Source organism: Ailuropoda melanoleuca, chromosome 8 (assembly GCF_002007445.2).
Source record: "Ailuropoda melanoleuca isolate Jingjing chromosome 8, ASM200744v2, whole genome shotgun sequence".
Taxonomy (NCBI): domain Eukaryota; kingdom Metazoa; phylum Chordata; class Mammalia; order Carnivora; family Ursidae; genus Ailuropoda; species Ailuropoda melanoleuca.
Window position 1 is genome coordinate 73,920,629 of NC_048225.1, and position 6,272 is coordinate 73,926,900.

The 6,272-nt window shown below is 35.9% G+C and overlaps 1 protein-coding gene across 1 annotated transcript in view; it reads right to left on the reverse strand.

The window, feature by feature from the left end:
* CCDC181 (coiled-coil domain containing 181) overlaps positions 1-4,009 on the reverse strand; it is a 49,684-nt gene extending 45,675 nt beyond the window's left edge. Inside the window, exon 1 of the mRNA XM_034666699.1 lies at positions 3,886-4,009. The gene's annotated coding sequence lies outside the window, so the exon portion shown is untranslated. The remainder of the gene's footprint in view (positions 1-3,885) is intronic.
* Between the last annotated feature and the right edge of the window lie 2,263 nt (positions 4,010-6,272).

Consider the following 6,272-nt stretch of genomic DNA (forward strand, 5'->3'; position numbering starts at 1 on the left):
TTATTCAGCCACAAAAAGAAGGAAATTCTGCCATTTATGACAACATGGATGAATCTGGAGGATATTATGCTGAGTGAAATAAGCTAGACACAGAAAGGTAAATTTTGTATGATCTCACTTATATGTGGAATCTGACTAAGTTGAACTCATGGAACCAGATAGTAGAACAGTGGTTGCCAGGGGCTGGAGGGTGAGGGGGAAATGGGAGATATTGGTCAAAGGGCACAAACTTTCAGTTATAAGATGAGTAAGTTCTTGGAATCTGTATGACATGATAACTGTAGGTAATAATACTGTATCATATACTTGAAATTTGCTAAGAGAGTAGATTTTAGGTATGGTCACCAAAAAAAAAAAAGGTAACTAACTATATGAAGTGATGGATGTTTTTAACTTGAGGCAATCATTTCTCTCCCTCTCTCTCTCTCTCTCTCTCTCAAATCATCACATTATACACCTTAAAAATCATGTCAGGAAACCTAAATATGTACAATTTTTGTCAATTATACCTCAATACAGCTGGAAAAATAAGTAAAATCCTCTTCCCTCTCCCCTCTGATGTAAGTGCCCTCAAGCTGTGGATGACTGCCCAAGAGAGAAGAATTAAGGAAATGTAGGAACAGGATGATTTAGGAAGAGCCAGGTAGATAGAGAAAAGAAGTTGCCTGCTATCCAGGGCCTTTCATTTAACTGCGCTTTATGCTTCTTAAAGTCTGAAAATGTTCAATATCAATGAAAACTGTATTTTAGTTGTAGGTAGAAGTGTGTAAGGAATTACTGACTCATTAAAGACTATGGGATTCTACAAATGCAAGATCGCTGTGTATGTGACTGGTGCCATATGTTTTCCCTTTCCATTTTTAATTCGCTATAGTTATAACTTTACATTTTAAATGTGCATTCTGAAAAAAGTTCCCAGAAATGGATAGCACTCCTCCAGCTTTCTGTGATTCATCGTGATACAACCCATAGAAGTAGGTAAGCACACACCATGGTCAAGACAGTAGCATCAGGTTGAACAACTCTCTTTAAATAAATGAACATTTTGAAGGAGGGCTTTGACTTAGACAAGCCCATCTTTAACTTAAGTAGCCAAAGAGAAGAGATTAAATAAGGGTCAAGAATTAAGAAGACACGACCGTACAAGTCTCCTATAAAACTGCTCCAGGTAGTATACTCTACAGACAATATTCAGATTCTGTGTAGTCATAATATTCAACAAATTATTACTGAGCACTTACGTGCCAGACACTGTTCTAGATACTTGGAATATAGCAATGAACTATTGCATTCCCTGGAAATCAGAGTTTCAACTACCTCAACCATCTAGAACCCAGTTGCAAAAAATAAAAAGTGCAAAAAGCTTGAAAGCAAAAATATAAAGCTACTACAAATTTTGTAAGCTCAGTGTGAGTGGTTTCTAGGAGAATCTCTCCTGGTTCTTTGCCTTATTGCTTTCTCAGCTCAGATCTCTGAGTTCCCAGCCCAGAAATTAGAATGTGGTCGGTTGAAAAGAAGGCAAAGAGGAGAGATACGTAAGTGGGATATTTTTCTGAATTTTATACCTTTACATTCCATCTTTAATGTTATTCATTTGCAGAACATCTTATAATTGTAATGTTTAACATACATGTATTTGAAATCGATACATTAACATCTAGATCTTTTTTAAGTTAAAAACTATTGATAATGTAGGGAATATTTTCTTTAGAGATTCACTGTCTTCGTGGAGCTCACCTTCCAATAGAGAGAAGACAATAAGAAACATACTAAATAAGTAATTCTTATTGTGTATTAGAAGGTGATAAATGATACAAACATAGAGCAAGCAAGAGGGGATCAGAAGTGTGGGGGTGGGTTCTGAAGTGGGGTTGAAATTTTGCATAAAGTAGTCAAGTAAGCCTTACTGATATAACACTTGAGAATTCTATTAGAATTATATATGAATTTGACATATATATTACATATCATATATATTACATATGAGATATATCTCTTATCTAGATATAGTTATAATGAAAGTATAACAACTTTCCCCCAAAATCAAGACTTTCTTTCTGTAATTTACTATTATGAGTGTGTCACATTCAAAACTGGAGGGCCTAAGTTTGCTTGTGACCTTTAGCAGCAGGACAAACCCACTTTTAGCTTGTAAACCAGCAATACATTCCTTAAAACACTCTTAATTTAAAAAAAATTATTTACACTGTCATTATTTTTATTTGCTCAGCAGCTTGGTTCAGCACTTGTTTCATGCGTTTAGCACTTTTGATGTATGCCCAACCCCATAAGGCAAAAGTTTCAAGGGATCTCCTGTTGTGAGGCTCGGCTGACTCAGTATGTGATTTGGAATGCTGTCATCAACCCTGAACTGCAGAAGGATTTGACAGCAATAAATTATCATGGAAAAGGAAATGAATCAGAGGTTGGCCTTTGAGGATAGCAACAAATAGAATTTACTTTTTCAAATCACTAACAGGAAAACCTTCTGCTTAAGTGGTGTTTCATTGCCTGAAAACGATTGCTCTTTGAAAACTGTCTACCCATCCATGTTTGAACGTAAGTGTCATGCGCTAAGTATGCTCTAAGTCTCGCTCGTTTCAGTGCAGTATTATAGAAGCTTCACTTCCTTGACTCCCAGACATACATACTTAACATGAAAAGCAAAAAATAATAAAAATAAGGAAGCTAAACTGCAAAGGCTCTGTTTAAGGTATGCACACCGTGTTGATGAGTAGTGAGAACAATGAGCCCGTCTTCTGCTTCTGTGCTACAGCAACGAACCAGTGATTCATATACGTGAGGAAAAGCACGTCACTCGGTTGTCATAAAAATGCTTTTAAGTCTCCAGAGTCCTCTGTATTCACTTATATTCTTCACTGTTAGCGTCACCCGCACCAGATTTGAAGCTGCTTTCGGTAACGTCCCCAGCACAAACGGTCGGTGGTAGAGATAAGAATGCCAATGTGCTCAGAGGCCATAGTCTCTCATGCTTCATTCCCCCTTCTGATTACCCCCCCTTTCTTTATCCCTTTCTTCCCCTACCGATCTTCCTAGTTCTTATGTTCCATAGATGAGAGAAATCATTGCATGGTGCGCTGGGTGTTATACACAACTAATGAATCATTGAACTTTACATCGGAAACCGGGGATGTACTGTATGGTGACTAACATAATATAATAAAAAAACATTAAAATAAAAAAAAAAGAATGCCAATGTGCTAACACTAAGAGTCAGTTTCTGCAGCTGAGATTAAACTTTGAATTTTAAGCAGCCGGTGTAAGAAGGGAAATAAAGTATATTTTATCTAGTTCTTACCAGAAAGAAATAAATCACACGCATTCCTCAGGAAAAACATGTTGTCCTGGCCATTAATTTTTAAAATAATTTCTTAGGTAGGGATTCGAGTAGGAAGTAAGTGATGTGAGAAAACTGACTTTCAATAACATTTTTACAGCAAAGACGTAGACAGGTTCCTTGTGTCTGTTCACATTTTCTTGAGAATACGAATGTAGAAAAACTACATTTAAAATCACATACTTTAAAAAATTGGCTTTGACCTTCTCCAACTTTCTTCTCTTTGCGTCTGCCTTGTCAATGCCTCCTGCCTTATAATGCCAATCCAAAAGCAGTGGTGGCTGCATACCTTTCTTCTCTGGGGTTGGCAATTTTGTTAAAGCTCCTTACAAAACTATGCGAGAGTACATATAGCATTAGCTGATAATGGATTCATCTTCTCTTCTGAATCCAGATGCAGAGTGAACACTTCCCAAGAACATAGATCACCACAGTTCATGTCAGCAAGCAAAAAAGTCTTAAAAATTTAACTCACACCATACCCCTCTCTAACTTTCCACTATTATAATAAAATCCAAACTCCTTACCTTAATTTCAAGGTTCTGCATAATTGAGCCTCTTCTTATGCCTGTAATCTTACCTCCTACCACTTTCTTGCTAATGCATGATACTCAAAGCACTCTAACTAAACTCCTCCCTGTTCCACAAGCATGTCAGGCTCTTTCCCATCTTTGCAAGTGCCTCTATCTGGAATGTTCTTCCCCAGATCTATGCATTGCTGACTCCTCCCCATCATTCATGCCTTCCTTGTTCCTTATCTTAGGAGGAAAATGCCTAATTTCTCACCATTAAATATGATATTAGGGATAGGTTTTTTGTCAATGTTCTTTATCAAGTTGGGAACATTCCCCTCTAAGTTTACAGAGAGTTTTTGTCATGAATGGCTACTGAATTGTGTCACATGCTTTTTTTTTTGGCATCAATTGATAAGATCACATTATTTTTCTTTAGACTACTGATGGGATGGATTACATTGATTTTTTTTTCCAAGTCAGAGATTCCTTTTTATTTTTTTATTAAAGTATAGTTGACATATATGATATTAATTCCAGTTGTATAACATAATGATTTTATATTTGTATATATTCTGTTGATTGATTTTTAAATGTTGAGCCACCCTGTACATCTGAATAAAGCTCACTTGGTTGTGGTGTATAATTCTCTTTATACATTGTTAAATTCAGTTCACTAATATTTTGTTGAAGGTTTCTGAATCTATGTTCATGACGGATCTTGCTCTGTAGTTTTCTTTCTCTACTGTCTTCATTTGTTGTGGGCATTACGGTAACGTTAAGCTCACAGAGCGAGTTAGGACGTGCTTCCTCTGTTTCTGTTTTCCGGAAGAGATTGGGGAGAATTGGTGTCCCTTCCTCCTGAAATATTTGGTAGACTTTACCACTGAAACCATCCTGTCCCAGTGCTTTCTTTTCTGGACAGTTGATTAGTGGTTCAATTTCTTTAATAGCGTGGGCTATTCAGATTGTTTTTCAGTTATTTGTCCATTCCATCTAAGCTATCAAATTTGTAGACCCAGAGCTTTTCATACTACTTTTTTATTATTGTTAAGTGTCCATGGGATCAAGTAGATCCCTCTTTCATTATTGATACTGGTCATTTGTATCTTTTCTCTTTTTTTCTCAATTAGCCTGGCTAGAGGTTTATTGATTTTATTGATTTCTTTAAAGAAATACATTTAAATTCCATTGATTTTCTTTACTTCTTTCTTTTCAATTCCATTTATTTCAGTTCTAATTTTTATTATTTCTTTTCTTCTGCTTGCCTGAGGTTTAAATTACCCTTCTTTAGTTTCCTAAAGTGGAAGCTTAGATTATTGATTTTAGATCTTCTTTTCTAATACACGTATTTAATGTTATAAACTTCCTTCTAAACAGCTTTTGCTCATCCCATGAATTTTGATAAGCTGTATTTTCATTTATTTCAAAATACTTTCACATTTCTCTTGAGATTTAGTTTTTGACATATGTTATTGAGAAGTGTGTTGTTCAATCTCCAAATATTTGGAGGTTTTATAGTTATCTTTCAGTAACTTATTTCTAGTTTAATTGTATTGTAGTCTGAAAATATAATTGGTATGACTGCTACACTTTCAGATTTGTAAAGGTGTGTTTTATAATCCAGAATTTGGCCTATTTTGGTGATTGTTTATTCAAATTTAAAAAGAATGTGTATTCTGCTGTTACTGGATGGAGCAGTCTATAAATGTCAATTAGATTAAGTTAATTGATAATGTTTTCCAGGTTGATTGTATCCTTCTGATCTTCTGCCGTTTTGATCTATTAACTACTAAAAGAGCGTACTGAAGTCTTTAACTATAACAATGGATTTTTCTGTTTCTCCTTTTAGTTCCAGTTTTTGTCTCATGTATTGTGATGCTCTCTGTTAAATGCATACATAGTAAGAACTGTTATGTCTTCTTGGAAAATGGACCCTTTATCTTTGTAATGCCCTCTTCATCTCTGATAATTGTTCTTATTCTGATTCTTCTTTAAAATCATATTGCTACTTCAGCTTTCTTTTAGCGTATCTTTCTCTAACCTTTGCTTTTAATCAATATGTGGTTTTTAAAAAAATATTTATTTATTTTAGAGAGACAGCATGAGTGGATGAGGAGCAGAAGGAAACGGAGAGAAAGAGAGAAGCAGACTCCCTGCTGACCATGGAGCCCGACGTGGGGGTCCATCTCATGACCCTGAGATCATGACCTAAGCCAAAATCAAGAGTCCAATGCTCAACTGACTGAGCCCCCCAGGCGCCCCTAATCTATATGTGTGTTTTTAAAGATTTATTTATTTATTTATTTGAGAGGGAGAGAACAAACACAAGCAGGGGGGAGGGGCAAAGGGAGAGGGAGAAGCAGACTCTCTGCTGAGTGGGGAGTCCAACATGGGGTTTG